The sequence below is a fragment of the Schistocerca gregaria genome, unplaced genomic scaffold (genome assembly GCF_023897955.1).
Source record: "Schistocerca gregaria isolate iqSchGreg1 unplaced genomic scaffold, iqSchGreg1.2 ptg000359l, whole genome shotgun sequence".
In the NCBI taxonomy this organism is placed as follows: domain Eukaryota; kingdom Metazoa; phylum Arthropoda; class Insecta; order Orthoptera; family Acrididae; genus Schistocerca; species Schistocerca gregaria.
Genome location: NW_026061817.1, coordinates 117,772 through 133,191, shown reverse-complemented (window position 1 = coordinate 133,191; position 15,420 = coordinate 117,772). Strand labels below are relative to the sequence as shown.

At 47.4% G+C, this 15,420-nt stretch overlaps 13 non-coding genes across 13 annotated transcripts; all 13 read right to left on the bottom strand.

Annotated features, from left to right (window-relative positions):
• Positions 1-377: 377 nt before the first annotated feature.
• Positions 378-450, bottom strand: Trnam-cau (transfer RNA methionine (anticodon CAU)). The gene has a single exon. It is a non-coding gene; the product is annotated as a tRNA-Met (tRNA).
• Positions 451-1,483: 1,033 nt separating this feature from the next.
• On the bottom strand, positions 1,484-1,565 carry Trnas-aga (transfer RNA serine (anticodon AGA)). Its single transcript has one exon. It is a non-coding gene; the product is annotated as a tRNA-Ser (tRNA).
• Positions 1,566-1,710: 145 nt separating this feature from the next.
• Trnak-uuu (transfer RNA lysine (anticodon UUU)) lies at positions 1,711-1,783 on the bottom strand. Its single transcript has one exon. It is a non-coding gene; the product is annotated as a tRNA-Lys (tRNA).
• A 670-nt stretch (positions 1,784-2,453) lies between these two features.
• Trnam-cau (transfer RNA methionine (anticodon CAU)) lies at positions 2,454-2,526 on the bottom strand. Its single transcript has one exon. It is a non-coding gene; the product is annotated as a tRNA-Met (tRNA).
• Positions 2,527-3,560: 1,034 nt separating this feature from the next.
• Positions 3,561-3,642, bottom strand: Trnas-aga (transfer RNA serine (anticodon AGA)). The gene has a single exon. It is a non-coding gene; the product is annotated as a tRNA-Ser (tRNA).
• A 145-nt stretch (positions 3,643-3,787) lies between these two features.
• On the bottom strand, positions 3,788-3,860 carry Trnak-uuu (transfer RNA lysine (anticodon UUU)). The gene has a single exon. It is a non-coding gene; the product is annotated as a tRNA-Lys (tRNA).
• Positions 3,861-4,530: 670 nt separating this feature from the next.
• On the bottom strand, positions 4,531-4,603 carry Trnam-cau (transfer RNA methionine (anticodon CAU)). The gene has a single exon. It is a non-coding gene; the product is annotated as a tRNA-Met (tRNA).
• Positions 4,604-12,225: 7,622 nt separating this feature from the next.
• Trnak-uuu (transfer RNA lysine (anticodon UUU)) lies at positions 12,226-12,298 on the bottom strand. Its single transcript has one exon. It is a non-coding gene; the product is annotated as a tRNA-Lys (tRNA).
• A 670-nt stretch (positions 12,299-12,968) lies between these two features.
• On the bottom strand, positions 12,969-13,041 carry Trnam-cau (transfer RNA methionine (anticodon CAU)). Its single transcript has one exon. It is a non-coding gene; the product is annotated as a tRNA-Met (tRNA).
• A 1,140-nt stretch (positions 13,042-14,181) lies between these two features.
• On the bottom strand, positions 14,182-14,263 carry Trnas-aga (transfer RNA serine (anticodon AGA)). The gene has a single exon. It is a non-coding gene; the product is annotated as a tRNA-Ser (tRNA).
• A 144-nt stretch (positions 14,264-14,407) lies between these two features.
• Positions 14,408-14,480, bottom strand: Trnak-uuu (transfer RNA lysine (anticodon UUU)). The gene has a single exon. It is a non-coding gene; the product is annotated as a tRNA-Lys (tRNA).
• Positions 14,481-14,755: 275 nt separating this feature from the next.
• On the bottom strand, positions 14,756-14,827 carry Trnae-uuc (transfer RNA glutamic acid (anticodon UUC)). The gene has a single exon. It is a non-coding gene; the product is annotated as a tRNA-Glu (tRNA).
• A 323-nt stretch (positions 14,828-15,150) lies between these two features.
• On the bottom strand, positions 15,151-15,223 carry Trnam-cau (transfer RNA methionine (anticodon CAU)). Its single transcript has one exon. It is a non-coding gene; the product is annotated as a tRNA-Met (tRNA).
• Between the last annotated feature and the right edge of the window lie 197 nt (positions 15,224-15,420).

The window sequence follows — 15,420 nt, the reverse complement described above, 5'->3', positions numbered from 1 at the left end:
GAAGACGGACCTGTTGAGTGAAAGCCAGGTATCCCAGCCACTAGACCACACAGGACTTGCTCTACAGCGGTGAGATTTACTCCGTCTCTTATTGTATTTTGTGCTGAATCTGGACTCAGTGCTGTTCTCTGCTTGCGATCATATCCGCGCCTACAGACCGGCATGGCGCACAGTTCAAAATTGACTGTCCATTGCTGTGTGCATCGCATTTTGTTTGTAACACGGAGGAGAAATATCAAAGTTGTTACGTCGTCATAATTGGAAGTAAACATTTTGACGCTGAGGCGTTGACTCCGTGTCGATAACGGACAACAGTTAAGTTCGTTCCCTAGCAACAGCAACGCCCTTAATGCAGCAATGATGTACAGAAAATTAAATGCTCCGGGTGAGGATCGAACTCACGACCTTAAGATTATGAGACTTACGCGCTGCCTACTGCGCTACCGAGGCACGCCGGAGACGTCCTCGAAGGAAACTCGCTAAGTCTCACATTTTAGAGAAAGACAGTTTGCGCTTTCTGAAGGATCTATTGTCTTGCTACACGTACGAAACTCGGTAAGTCTCACATATTAGAGATAGACAGTTTGCGCTTTCTGAAGAATCTGTTGTCTTGCTACACGTGCTGTCCCGACTCTGTAGATTAAACTGCAGCCGCAGCTATACAGCTATAAGGTCCTGAGGCTGACCCATCTCAAGCGAGCAATCCGCGCGGCAGCATTGTTGCCACAAGAGCAAAATAATGCATCGACCGGGAATCGTGCCGGCATACCTTAAGATTATGAGACTTAGGCGCTGCCTACTGCACTACTGAGTCACAAACCACTCAACTACAGATGCTCGACAAGCTACCCGTGCTTTCCAAGCAGCTGTCGGCAGGGAAACTGGGATTGCCACCCAGCGACGTCGAAAAAGGGGCTAAACTCGCGAAGTCCCCCACTACACTGCCTTAAAACGACCGTTCATCACTATCGTGTGAGTAACCTTGCGTCAGCGGCGACGAGTCTTGCCCAAAGACGTAGCGTGCTTGGAGGCGCTGCCCGAATGCGTGTGGATGCACCCTCCTACCTCGTAATGCGCCTGCAGCTCCTATAGCCGTGGGCCGCTGTGGGCGGGCGGGAAGCCGACACAGCGCGGCGTTGCGAGCAGCGGCAGTGCGGTGGTGTTGTACTGTTGAGCATAGTTGCCTTCCAAGCAGTTGATCCGGGTACGATTCCCGGCCACCGCAAGTGGCGCTAATTTTTCCGTATCATTATGTGGGCTCCTGCTGTTAAATTAAGGTTTTTTTTTTTTTCGTCGTTGCACCATCCTGTAGTATGTCCCGACTTGTCCCGACTTTGCTCGGCTGACACGAAAGCTGACGCTTGGAAATCGCCCTTATCTAAAGGACAGGCACTATAAACGGCTGTGAGAGGTGAGGTGTGGCGAGGTAGCAAAACGCGATATTTTCTGCTTCTTCTTCCAAAACAAGAAAAGAAGAATCCGACGCAGTCGGTAGGACTCGAACCTACGCTCACAGAGGGAATCTGATTTCTAGTCAGACGCCTTAACCACTCGGCCACGACTGCTTGTCCAACAGGTGCCCCTCGAATCGTGAAAAACCCAACCGGTTGCGTCTGCGCAGAATGCCGACAGGAAACGTAAAACCGTGCACTGATTACGACAGGGCTACTATCGCTACGAGACGAGCCATTATGGAAGCGTTAAAATCTTCGCTCGGACAGGGACTCGAACCCTGGACCCTTAGGTTAAAAGCCTAATGCTCTACCGACTGAGCTATCCGGGCTTTCGCTTGTTGTGGTTGGAGCGGTTTCAAGCAACGTGATTAAGTGGAAGGTGTGTGTAGGCTTCTGGCGCTACTGGCGACTGCACCGACTACTCACTGACGCTGGTAGCAGCCCAACAGCGGACCAGTGCCTCTTCTCCCTTTATTCCGGTGCTGACAGTAACTGCATCACGTGCCTGCTTTCCCCGATTGCGTTCGGTTGAAGCCAAGGAAGAAGGGCGACCAACGACAGTTCGAAGACCAAAACATGGAGCGTTGTGTGCGCAAATAGTTCTGTTCCGGTACCGGGAATCGAAGCCGGACCTGTTGAGTGAAAGCCAGGTATCCTAGCCACTAGACCACACAGGACTTGCTCTACAGCGGTGAGATTTACTCCGTCTCTTATTGTATTTTGTGCTGAATCTGGACTCAGTGCTGTTCTCTGCTTGCGATCATATCCGCGCCTACAGACCGGCATGGCGCACAGTTCAAAATTGACTGTCCATTGCTGTGTGCATCGCATTTTGTTTGTAACACGGAGGAGAAATATCAAAGTTGTTACGTCGTCATAATTGGAAGTAAACATTTTGACGCTGATGCGTGGACTCCGTGTGGATAACGGACAACAGTTAAGTTCGTTCCCTAGCAACAGCAACGCCCTTAATGCAGCCATGATGTACAGAAAATTAAATGCCCCGGGTGAGGATCGAACTCACGACCTTAAGATTATGAAACTTACGCGCTGCCTACTGCGCTACCGAGGCACGCCGGAGACGTCCTCGAAGGAAACTCGCTAAGTCTCACATTTTAGAGAAAGACAGTTTGCGCTTTCTGAAGGATCTATTGTCTTGCTACACGTACGAAACTCGGTAAGTCTCACATATTAGAGATAGACAGTTTGCGCTTTCTGAAGAATCTGTTGTCTTGCTACACGTGCTGTCCCGACTCTCTAGATTAAACTGCAGCCGCAGCTATACAGCTATAAGGTCCTGAGTTTGACCCATCTCAAGCGAGCAATCCGCGCGGCAGCATTGTTGCCACAAGAGCAAAATAATGCATCGACCGGGAATCGTGCCGGCATACCTTAAGATTATGAGACTTAGGCGCTGCCTACTGCACTACTGAGTCACAAACCACTCAACTACAGATGCTCGACAAGCTACCCGTGCTTTCCAAGCAGCTGTCGGCAGGGAAACTGGGATTGCCACCCAGCGACGTCGAAAAAGGGGCTAAACTCGCGAAGTCCCCCACTACACTGCCTTAAAACGACCGTTCATCACTATCGTGTGAGTAACCTTGCGTCAGCGGCGACGAGTCTTGCCCAAAGACGTAGCGTGCTTGGAGGCGCTGCCCGAATGCGTGTGGATGCACCCTCCTACCTCGTAATGCGCCTGCAGCTCCTATAGCCGTGGGCCGCTGTGGGCGGGCGGGAAGCCGACACAGCGCGGCGTTGCGAGCAGCGGCAGTGCGGTGGTGTTGTACTGTTGAGCATAGTTGCCTTCCAAGCAGTTGATCCGGGTACGATTCCCGGCCACCGCAAGTGGCGCTAATTTTTCCGTATCATTATGTGGGCTCCTGCTGTTAAATTAAGGTTTTTTTTTTTTTTCGTCGTTGCACCATCCTGTAGTATGTCCCGACTTGTCCCGACTTTGCTCGGCTGACGCGAAAGCTGACGCTTGGAAATCGCCCTTATCTAAAGGACAGGCACTATAAACGGCTGTGAGAGGTGAGGTGTGGCGAGGTACCAAAACGCGATATTTTCTGCTTCTTCTTCCAAAACAAGAAAAGAAGAATCCGACGCAGTCGGTAGGACTCGAACCTACGCTCCCAGAGGGAATCTGATTTCTAGTCAGACGCCTTAACCACTCGGCCACGACTGCTTGTCCAACAGGTGCCCCTCGAATCGTGAAAAACCCAACCGGTTGCGTCTGCGCAGAATGCCGACAGGAAACGTAAAACCGTGCACTGATTACGACAGGGCTACTATCGCTACGAGACGAGCCATTATGGAAGCGTTAAAATCTTCGCTCGGACAGGGACTCGAACCCTGGACCCTTAGGTTAAAAGCCTAATGCTCTACCGACTGAGCTATCCGGGCTTTCGCTTGTTGTGGTTGGAGCGGTTTCAAGCAACGTGATTAAGTGGAAGGTGTGTGTAGGCTTCTGGCGCTACTGGCGACTGCACCGACTACTCACTGACGCTGGTAGCAGCCCAACAGCGGACCAGTGCCTCTTCTCCCTTTATTCCGGTGCTGACAGTAACTGCATCACGTGCCTGCTTTCCCCGATTGCGTTCGGTTGAAGCCAAGGAAGAAGGGCGACCAACGACAGTTCGAAGACCAAAACATGGAGCGTTGTGTGCGCAAATAGTTCCGTTCCGGTACCGGGAATCGAAGCCGCACCTGTTGAGTGAAAGCCAGGTATCCTAGCCACTAGACCACACAGGACTTGCTCTACAGCGGTGAGATTTACTCCGTCTCTTATTGTATTTTGTGCTGAATCTGGACTCAGTACTGTTCTCTGCTTGCGATCATATCCGCGCCTACAGACCCGCATGGCGCACAGTTCAAAATTGACTGTCCATTGCTGTGTGCATCGCATTTTGTTTGTAACACGGAGGAGAAATATCAAAGTTGTTACGTCGTCATAATTGGAAGTAAACATTTTGACGCTGATGCGTGGACTCCGTGTGGATAACGGACAACAGTTAAGTTCGTTCCCTAGCAACAGCAACGCCCTTAATGCAGCCATGATGTACAGAAAATTAAATGCCCCAGGTGAGGATCGAACTCACGACCTTAAGATTATGAGACTTACGCGCTGCCTACTGCGCTACCGAGGCACGCCGGAGACGTCCGCGAAGGAAACTCGCTAAGTCTCACATTTTAGAGAAAGACAGTTTGCGCTTTCTGAAGGATCTATTGTCTTGCTATACGTACGAAACTCGGTAAGTCTCACATATTAGAGATAGACAGTTTGCGCTTTCTGAAGAATCTGTTGTCTTGCTACACGTGCTGTCCCGACTCTCTAGATTAAACTGCAGCCGCAGCTATACAGCTATAAGGTCCTGAGGCTGACCCATCTCAAGCGAGCAACCCGCGCGGCAGCACTGTTGCCACAAGAGCAAAATAATGCATCGACCGGGAATCGTGCCGGCATACCTTAAGATTATGAGACTTAGGCGCTGCCTACTGCACTACTGAGTCACAAACCACTCAACTACAGATGCTCGACAAGCTACCCGTGCTTTCCAAGCAGCTGTCGGCAGGGAAACTGGGATTGCCACCCAGCGACGTCGAAAAAGGGGCTAAACTCGCGAAGTCCCCCACTACATTGCTTTAAAACGACCGTTCATCACTATCGTGTGAGTAACCTTGCGTCAGCGGCGACGAGTCTTGCCCAAAGACGTAGCGTGCTTGGAGGCGCTGCCCGAATGCGTGTGGATGCACCCTCCTACCTCGTAATGCGCCTGCAGCTCCTATAGCCGTGGGCCGCTGTGGGCGGGCGGGAAGCCGACACAGCGCGGCGTTGCGAGCAGCGGCAGTGCGGTGGTGTTGTACTGTTGAGCATAGTTGCCTTCCAAGCAGTTGATCCGGGTACGATTCCCGGCCACCGCAAGTGGCGCTAATTTTTCCGTATCATTATGTGGGCTCCTGCTGTTAAATTAAGGTTTTTTTTTTTTCGTCGTTGCACCATCCTGTAGTATGTCCCGACTTGTCCCGACTTTGCTCGGCTGACGCGAAAGCTGACGCTTGGAAATCGCCCTTATCTAAAGGACAGGCACTATAAACGGCTGTGAGAGGTGAGGTGTGGCGAGGTACCAATACGCGATATTTTCTGCTTCTTCTTCCAAAACAAGAAAAGAAAAATCCGACGCAGTCGGTAGGACTCGAACCTACGCTCCCAGAGGGAATCTGATTTCTAGTCAGACGCCTTAACCACTTTTTTTTTTTTTTTTTTTTTTTTTGCCTAATGTTTTCCTAACGTCACACTCGTCACGTACTTCACTTTTATGTCATAATCATTTCTGAGAGGTAAAGAAATTGCATGACAACATGCAGAGCTAGTGGCGTCAAAATTAACACACATACTTTATGTGACTAAAAAGCCCAACGAGTTACTTTCCGACGTTGTTTTAGATGTGCAAGTGCCAGTCAAAACCCGCGATGTCGGCACTCTGCCGACCATTTCGCTAGTTAACACCGGTCGTGTTGTGTGTGTTTCAAGCTCAGGAGCCACTCCAAGCAAAAAATGGTCAACAGCAACATTCAGACGGTTTCGTACTGCTCAATTGCTACATAAAAACGGTATGTTTCTTTTTCAGAAATGGAAAAACACGAGCGTGACATCATTCGAACCTGTAATATTCAGATCCGAAGTCCGACGCCTTATCCATTTCTTTTTTTTTTTGCCTTATCCATTTTTTTTTTTCGACCCCTGGATTATTAGACCAGTGCTCTACCACTTTTTTTTTTTACCTGGTTTATTAGACCAGTGCTCTACCACTTTTTTTTTTATTTTGAAAGTGCTCTACCACTGAGCTAAATTTTTTTTTTAACCACTTTTGTTTCTCATTTTTTTAAAGCCAGGTATCCTAGCCACTTTTCCTTTAGTCTGGCGCCTTGGACCGCTTTTTATTGTTTTTTTATAAGGATGCATATCAGGAGGCGCATGACGGGGACAAAGAGGGCAGGGGTCAAAGAACTCGAGGCCTGGCCACGATGCCCCCACCATCACTCCCACCGAATTGCTCCTTCAGTGCATTTTAATTGTTATAGAAAAGCGGGTATAGTCGTGTATATTTTTCGCCTGCTCTCTTTATTGTGGTAAAGAGCACTGATTGTACGACATCTGGGGGTGAGATCCCATTGCAAAGCCGTCATTCGAGTTTTCAGTCAACAGACATTCGAGTAAGAAACATGTGATTATACTGCAATATACAGCGAGCATTTATGAGACACTTATTGGGGGGCAGACGTAACATGAATGGATAAAAGAAGAGGCATTTCCTTCATCTTGAACGTAGATTCATACTTCACTTCTTCATTACCCCTAAAATAGTACATTTAGTGTTAGACTGTGCGCTTTAACCAACACCTATTCGTTCGAATAAAATGATCATCATGTTTCCATACATTTTCCTGTGGTCTGCATATTGCTGAATGTTGCTGTACTCCATTTGCATAAAAAGCTTGAATTCCGTTTCGTCGTCACCACCTATTTTATTGATAATGTAATGGACAAACTGTCCCATTAACCAGTGTATTGCATTATTTTTGGTTTTCGGGTAATATTTAGTTTCAGGTCTGAAAAGCACCATAGGAGTAATGGAATTGGGTGACGTTCGTTGCAGTAGTGCAAGACTTTTCCTGAGCCAATGCCAATTGTTGAGATTTCCAGCACACGTAAATCTATGAATCACAGTGTCAACTAGGTTACATTTCTGACATAAGGGGGTTTCAGCTTTCCCAATTTTATAAAGCCGCTCGTTGGTGCTGACAATATTATTGACGGCTTTGTACCATGCCGTTACCACATCTGAATTGAGCCCGTTAAAACTAATATTCTCCCAAATTGCATCCCAGTTGTGACTCATATATTTCGTGGCAATTTTATTTTGTCCTTCATATTGTTGTCTTTGTCTCATGATATCTCTGGCTGTAATGTGCAGTGAAGTTCTGAGTTTCTCGTTAACATAGCTCAATTCTGTGTATAAGATCCTAACGTATCGCAGTCGGGGGTTAATTTTTTGTACGTCTGCCGGTGGTTGAAGGCTTTCTGGTTGGACACATTTAAACAATTGTGTAGTAATACTGCCGGGGTTGGCGTGAAATATGTTTAAAGACCTTTTTATGAAAAGCGCAGAAGCTTTATTGCGTATGTCCACCAGTCCGAGGCCTCCATTTCTAGGATGTAAAGTCGCAGTTCTTAGGTTAACCCTGAAGATTTCCCCCTTCCATAAGAAATTTGCAACCCTCGACATTATTTTCTGAGCTATCAACTTCGGCAAGGGAAAAACTTGTGCCATATAGAATGCCTTTGAGAGAATGCATAAGTTAATGAACCTGACCCTCTGAACCTGGTTCATAAGTCGTTGTGAGTTCTCAATAAGTCCCCCTTGAATCTTTGTTAAAACCTCTTTCCAATTGAGGGCTGTCATCCTCATTGGACATGCCGTCAGGATTGTCCCCAGGGTTTTATGTGTGGTAACTGACTTCGCCCAATCGATTTGTATCCGCTCAAGACCCCGCATTCCCAGGATTGTACTTTTATTTTCGTTTGTTGTCGCACCCGATGCGTGGCAGTAGTTTTGAAGAATGGCCCCTAGTCGAATTACATCATCTTGCCCTCTTATGACGACACCAACATCGTCAGCATAGGCTCTCACTACAGTTTTCCTGCCAGTTATAGTTATGCCCTTTAACCTTTCATGAACACTTCTTAAAAAGGGCTCTAACGACACAACAAACAAAAACATAGATAATGGACTTCCCTGTGGGATGCCACGGTTTATTTGAATTTGCCGCGTCAGCTGACAGTTGACAGCTAATTTAGCGTTCAGACCAGTAGCAACGCTTTTTATAACATTAACTGTTTTGTGGACGAATCCCATTTTTGTCAGTACCTCAAATAGGAAGCGGTGATTCACCGAGTCGAAAGCCTTAGTAAAATCTATAAAAAGTAAAGCACATTTGATATTAGAAACCGATGCTAAGGCGATGATGTCTCTATATTCAGAAATCGTATTAAAAATACTTCTATTTGCTGCACATGACTGATGTTGACTAATTAATTTGTCGGTCAGAGGGGAAAGTCTCTTTTTTAAAATCCTGCATACTATTTTGTAGTCAGAGTTTAAAAGTGAAATAGGGCGGTAATTGTTTAAACTTTTCGTCCCTTTGCTTTTCGGTAGAAGTACAATTTTGCTGTCTTTAAAATCTGCAGGTATCGTCTGCTCGTTAAAAATCTCATTGACAATGCATGTAAACGTGTCACCAATTAAAAACCAGAACTTTCTGTAAAATTCTACAGGGAGTCCGTCGGGTCCAGCAGATTTATTCATCGGGGACTTGGTTATTGTCTCACGAACCTCTTCGTTACTGACTTCAGAAAGGATTTCGTCGTTTTCAGAACTTGTCAACTGTGGGGATAAAACACTGAGAAACTCTTGCAGAGACCCCTCGTGAGGTGGGCTGGAGGAATATAATGCATAGTAGTACTGGTATACTGCATTTAGAATCTCCTTCTGAGACGTCAGTGTTGTCCCATTGGGGGTTTTAAGTTCACTAATAACAGTGCGTCGCCTATTCTTTGCATGCCGAAGCAGATGATATAAGGATGTTGTTTCATCATCTACCACCGACTTCGCCTTTGACTTCAGTTTTAAACCTTCCATCTGTTGTCGTTTAATGGCGAGTAATTTCGCTTTGGTGTGTCTGATGTCTTGTAATCTAATGGTTGACACGTTTGCCTGTTCATAGAGGTCTCGCAACAAACTGTAATAAAATTCCATACTGTTTTTTAACTCCCACGCTCTTTCTCTGCTGTATCTGATACACACTTTTCTCAGTCTCGGCTTTGCAACCTTAAGCCACCAGTCTAATACTGTGGGGTGCCTCTCGATCGATCGCAGACATAAGGTCCACGCATCCGATACCGCGTCTGCCAAATCTTGCTCTTTTAAGAGAGAGACATTTAGCTGCCACTGGTTCCTAAAAATCTGAATCGGCTGTGGAGCTAAATTAATGCACGCCTTCATACTGCAGTGGTCACTAAAATATACAGGTACGATTTCTGAATTTAGTAGACATCTTTCCAAGTTTTGGGAAACATAGATTCTGTCTATTCTACTGTGCGAAGTCTGTGTTATATACGTATATTCAACCTTCGTTGGATATTTTAGTTCCCATGCGTCCTTTAGTTTTAGGTCGATTACTAGGCGTTTAAGTTCTAAAGAACCGTTAAAATGTGGTTGTTGATCTTTACGATTTAACACGCAGTTAAAATCACCGCCCATTATAAAACTGTTTGGGTTTCGACGTAATAAAAATATAAGTTCCTCTTTATAAAATGCTGCCCTGTCCTGTCTATTACTATTTCCTGAGGGCGCGTATAAGTTAATCAATGTGGTACCTAAAACGTTAATACTAATTGCCCTTCCAGATTCCAACCGCTCCACTTGAGATACGGGAATCCCTTCCCTGAGCAGAACCGCTGTTCCTGTATGTGTGTCACAAGATACGTTAACAATTGCGGTGTATCCTGGTATTACAAATTCCGTCGTTACAACCTCCTGTAGCAAAGCGATATCGGTTCCAGAGTCATACAAAAATTCCTTGAGAGCAGCTAGCTTTAATGAGGTTCGAATTTTGTTTATATTGATCGTTGTGATAGAGTATGCTTGCATCCCTAACTTGCTATTGGCCACGGACAAAGTTGGTCAACAAAAAAAAAAAAAAAAAAAAAAAACACTGTTCTACTTTTGGTATGCTGAAATCCGGTTTAGAACTACAGTCATTCAGAACTTGGTAGCAGTCCTAGTAACACGGTCGCTAAACGTTAGTTTGTCTGCCATTGTCATCCCGCACCTTAGTACTGAGGGGCTGTTCTACATTGAGTGTGTCAGGAGGCTCATCTGGAGCACCTTCTCTGACAATTTCATATCGTATATTTTTCTGTGATTTTACGTCCGACTTGTCCGCTTTTTGTTTGGCTTGGGTGCGAGAAACAGTAAGATTCGGTTGTGGTTTTAGCGTACGGCGGTGGACGCCCTGAAAACCCTGACCTGATTTTGTTGTGGCAACACTCGACGCGGCCGCTTCAGCAGCAGTGTCTAGAGAGACCTGGTTTGAAAACTGCCTGCTGTTTACATGCTACCTTCGGTTGATGTGACGCTTGCGACGGTGTTTGCTTATTTTCCGGTTCAGGAGTAAACACTTTCACTTGTTTACACTCTGGTGCCGGTTGCTGTGCTGTTGCGGTGTCGCGGTGTTGTTGTTCTACCGCTTCCGCGAACTTCCCGTCGGTAAACAGCTGATTATCGCTGTTTACAGCTGGGCAAGTTGTCACTGCTTGGGGGACTTCTACTTTCTCGCTGTCGGCAGCTGCCGTTGCATTTTCTGGCAGTGAGCGAGATGTATCAGAAACTGCAATTAAATCTACTTGCATTTCGTCTTGGGGCACATGCAGATTTTCATCGCCAGCTTTCTGTTTACGTACAGCAGGAGATTGTCGGGAGGTGTCATCATCAGAATGATCATCTGTATGTTCAAGTGGTCGTTTCTTGGTTAGTACGTCTAACTCTCGGGCAGAGGAATCACAATTGAAGCGTGTTACCAGGGGTGGAAAATCACTGCCTTCAACAGCAATAGTTCCAGTACTAGGTACAGGATCCGAACCCTCACCCTGTTTGGCCGTGTTATCGGTTGCCAAAACTTCGCTCAAGGTCATCTTGCGGCGGTGGACTAAATTTGTTTTTAGTACAAAGACACGACGGGGACAGTCCTGCCTTAAATGACCCGATTCATTGCATATATGGCACGTAGGGGTTTGACCAGTATAAATCACGTGTGCTTTATGACCGTCAACAGTTATATGAGACGGGATATTCGTCTTTACTTCCATCTCTACCGAACGAATACCATTGAAGCTCTGAATTTTAAATTGCTTCGACCAACGTTCGTTAACTATATCCTTTACCTCACCATATTGAGACAGGGCAACCTTGATTTTCTCATTATCTATCTCGATAGGTAAATTTAACACCCGCACAGATCTATAAAGAGCATCAGCTCTCCTGATAGCCACTTTACTTGTAGAGCCGTCTCTATGCAAAAATTCGACATGATACCCGAATTTTCCAATAATTTTATCGACCGAAACGGGATCCAAAAACTTTACGAAAACACAGTAGTTGTCAGTATCTAGCTGAGTGGTATGCACCATATCAGAATTTATGCCAAGTACCTGATCAAGCCAATCATGAATTTCCAGAGCAGTCGGCTGAACACGTCGTGTTTCCTTAGCGAAGGCAAAAACCAGCGTATTCTTCCTCACAGTTGTAGCCATGGTGTGCAGTAATCAAATGGAGATTCCGGTAATTACCGAAAACTCCACAAACGACAAATAATCGTCGGTAGAAAACACAAAAACAGAACAAAGGAGACAGAAAAAACACGAGTTACACACGAAGAAAATCACAAAACTCAAAAACACCGAAACGCAAAGGTAAACACAGGAGAAACACTGACTACACGCAGCAACGGTGACACGTCCGTACGCGTCGGCAGCTAGAGCCAGAATGCTCGGCCACGACTGCTTGTAGGAGAAGCACCCCTCGAAACGTGAAAAAACCCAACCGATTGCGTCTGCGCAGAAATGTTGACAGGAAACGAAAACCGTGCACTGATTACGGCAGGGCTACTATCGCTATGACACGAGCCATTACGGAAGCGTTAAAATCTTCGCCCGGACAGGGACTTGAACCCTGGACCCTTAGGTTAAAAGCCTAATGCTCTACCGACTGAGCTCTTCGGGCTTTGGCTTGTTGTGGCTGGAGCTGCTTCAAGCAACGTGATTAACTGGAACGTGTGTGAAGGCTTCTGGCGCTACTGGCGACTCCACCGACTTCTCACTGACGCTGGTAGCAGCTCACAGCGGACCAGTGCCTCTTCTCCCTTTATTCCGGTGCTGACAGTAACTGCATCACGTGCCTGCTTTCCCCGATTACGTTCGGTTGAAGCTAAGGAAGAAGGGCAACCAACGACAGTTCGAAGGCCAAAACATAGAGCGTTGTTTGCGCAAACAGTTCCGTTCCGGTACCGGCAATCGAACCCGGCCCTCCTGGGTGAAAGCCAGGTATCCTAACCACTAGACCACACAGAACTTGCTTGAGAGCAGTGAGATTTATTCCGTCTCTTCTCGTATTTTGTGCTGAATCTGGACTCAGTGCTGTTCTCTGCTTGCGATCATATCTGCGCCTACAGACCGGCATGGCGCACAGTTCAAAATTGACTGTCCATTGCTGTGTGCATCGCATTTTGCTTGTAACAGGGGAGGAGAAATATCAAACATGTTACGTCGTCATAATTGGAAGTAAACATTTTGACGCTGAGGAGTGCACTCCGTGTGGATAACGGGCGACAGTTAAGTACGTTCCCTAGCAACAGCAACGCCGTTAATGCAGTCATGATGTACAGAAAATTAAATGCCCCAGGTGAGGATCGAACTCACGACCTTAAGATTATGAGACTTACGCGCTACCTACTGCGCTACCGATGCACGCGGGAGACGACTTCCCAGGAAACTAGCTAAGCCTCACATATTAGAGACAGACAGTTTGCGCTTTCTGAACAATCTGTTGTCTTGCTACACGTACTGTCCCGACTCTCTAGATTAAACTGCAGCCGCAGCTATACAGCTATAAGGTCCTGAGGCTGACGCATCTCAAGCGAGCAATCCGCGTGGCAGCATTGTAGATAGAAGAGCAAAATAATGCATCCACCGGGAATCGAACCCGGGCCGCCCTCGTGGTGGCCGAGCATTCTACCACTTTTTTTTTGTTGTTCTCATTTTGTTCGTTGCAGTTGTTTGGGGGCGGACGTCCGATGACGCCCGTTTAAGTTCATCGTTGACTCAGTCCTTCATTAGAGGGAGCAGATAACCCTCTGACCGAACACGCTGAGTTATCGTGCCGGCATACCTTAACATTAGGAGACTTAGGCACTACCTACTGCGCTACCGAGACACAAACCACAGAGCCACAGATGCTCGACAAGCTATCCATGCAATACGAGCAGCTGTTGGCAGGGAAAGTGGGATTGCCACCCAGCGACGTCGAAAAAAGGGCTAAACTCGCGGAGTCCTCCACTACACTGCCTTAAAACGACCGCTCATCATTATCGTGTGAGTAACCTTGCGTCAGCGGCGACGAGTCTTGCCCAAAGACGTAGCGTGCTTGGAGGCGCTGCCCGAATGCGTGTGGATGCACCCTCCTACCTCGTAATGCGCCTGCAGCTCCTATAGCCGTGGGCCGCTGCCGGCGGGCGGGAAGCCGACACAGCGCGGCGTTGCGAGCAGCGGCACTGCAGTGGTGTTGTAATTATGAGCATAGTTTCCTTCCAAGCAGTTGATTCGGGTTCGATTCCCGGCCACCGCAAGTGGCGCTAATATTTCCCTATCATTATGTGGGCTCCTGCTGTTAAATTAACGTTTTTTTTTCGTCGTTGCACCACCCAGACCATCCTGTGGTATGTCCCGACTTGTCCCGACTTTGCTCGGCTGACGCGAAAGCTGACGCTTGGAAATCGCCCTTATGTAAAGGACAGGCACTATAGACGGCTGTGAGAGGTGAGGTGTGGCGGGTACCAAAACGCGATATTTTCTGCTCCTTCTGCCAAAACAAAAAAAGAAAAAAACCAACGCAGTCGGTAGGACTCGAACCTACGCTCCCAGAGGGAATCTGATTTCTAGTCAGACGCCTTAACCACTCGGCCACGACTGCTAGTAGGAGAAGCACCCCTCGAAACGTGAGAAACCCAACCGATTGCGTCTGCGCAGAATGTTGACAGGAAACGAAAACCGTGCACTGATTACGGCAGGGCTACTATCGCTATGACACGAGCCATTACGGAAGCGTTAAAATCTTCGCCCGGACAGGGACTTGAACCCTGGACCCTTAGGTTAAAAGCCTAATGCTCTACCGACTGAGCTCTTCGGGCTTGGGCTTGTTGTGGCTGGAGCTGCTTCAAGCAACGTGATTAACTGGAACGTGTGTGAAGGCTTCTGGCGCTACTGGCGACTCCACCGACTTCTCACTGACGCTGGTAGCAGCCCACAGCGGACCAGTGCCTCTTCTCCCTTTATTCCGGTGCTGACAGTAACTGCATCACGTGCCTGCTTTCCCCGATTACGTTCGGTTGAAGCTAAGGAAGAAGGGCAACCAACGACAGTTCGAAGGCCAAAACATAGAGCGTTGTTTGCGCAAACAGTTCCGTTCCAGTACCGGCAATCGAACCCGGGCCTCCTGGGTGAAAGCCAGGTATCCTAACCACTAGACCACACAGAACTTGCTTGAGAACAGTGAGATTTATTCCGTCTCTTCTCGTATTTTGTGCTGAATCTGGACTCAGTGCTGTTCTCTGCTTGCGATCATATCTGCGCCTACAGACCGGCATGGCGCACAGTTCAAAATTGACTGTCCATTGCTGTGTGCATCGCATTTTGCTTGTAACAGGGGAGGAGAAATATCAAACTTGTTACGTCGTCATAATTGGAAGTAAACATTTTGACGCTGAGGAGTGCACTCCGTGTGGATAACGGACGACAGTTAAGTACGTTCCCTAGCAACAGCAACGCCGTTAATGCAGTCATGATGTACAGAAAATTAAATGCCCCAGGTGAGGATCGAACTCACGACCTTAAGATTATGAGACTTACGCGCTACCTACTGCGCTACCGATGCACGCGGGAGACGACTTCCCAGGAAACTAGCTAAGCCTCACATATTAGAGACAGACAGTTTGCGCTTTCTGAACAATCTGTTGTCTTGCTACACGTACTGTCCCGACTCTCTAGATTAAACTGCAGCCGCAGCTATACAGCTATAAGGTCCTGAGGCTGACGCATCTCAAGCGAGCAATCCGCGTGGCAGCATTGTAG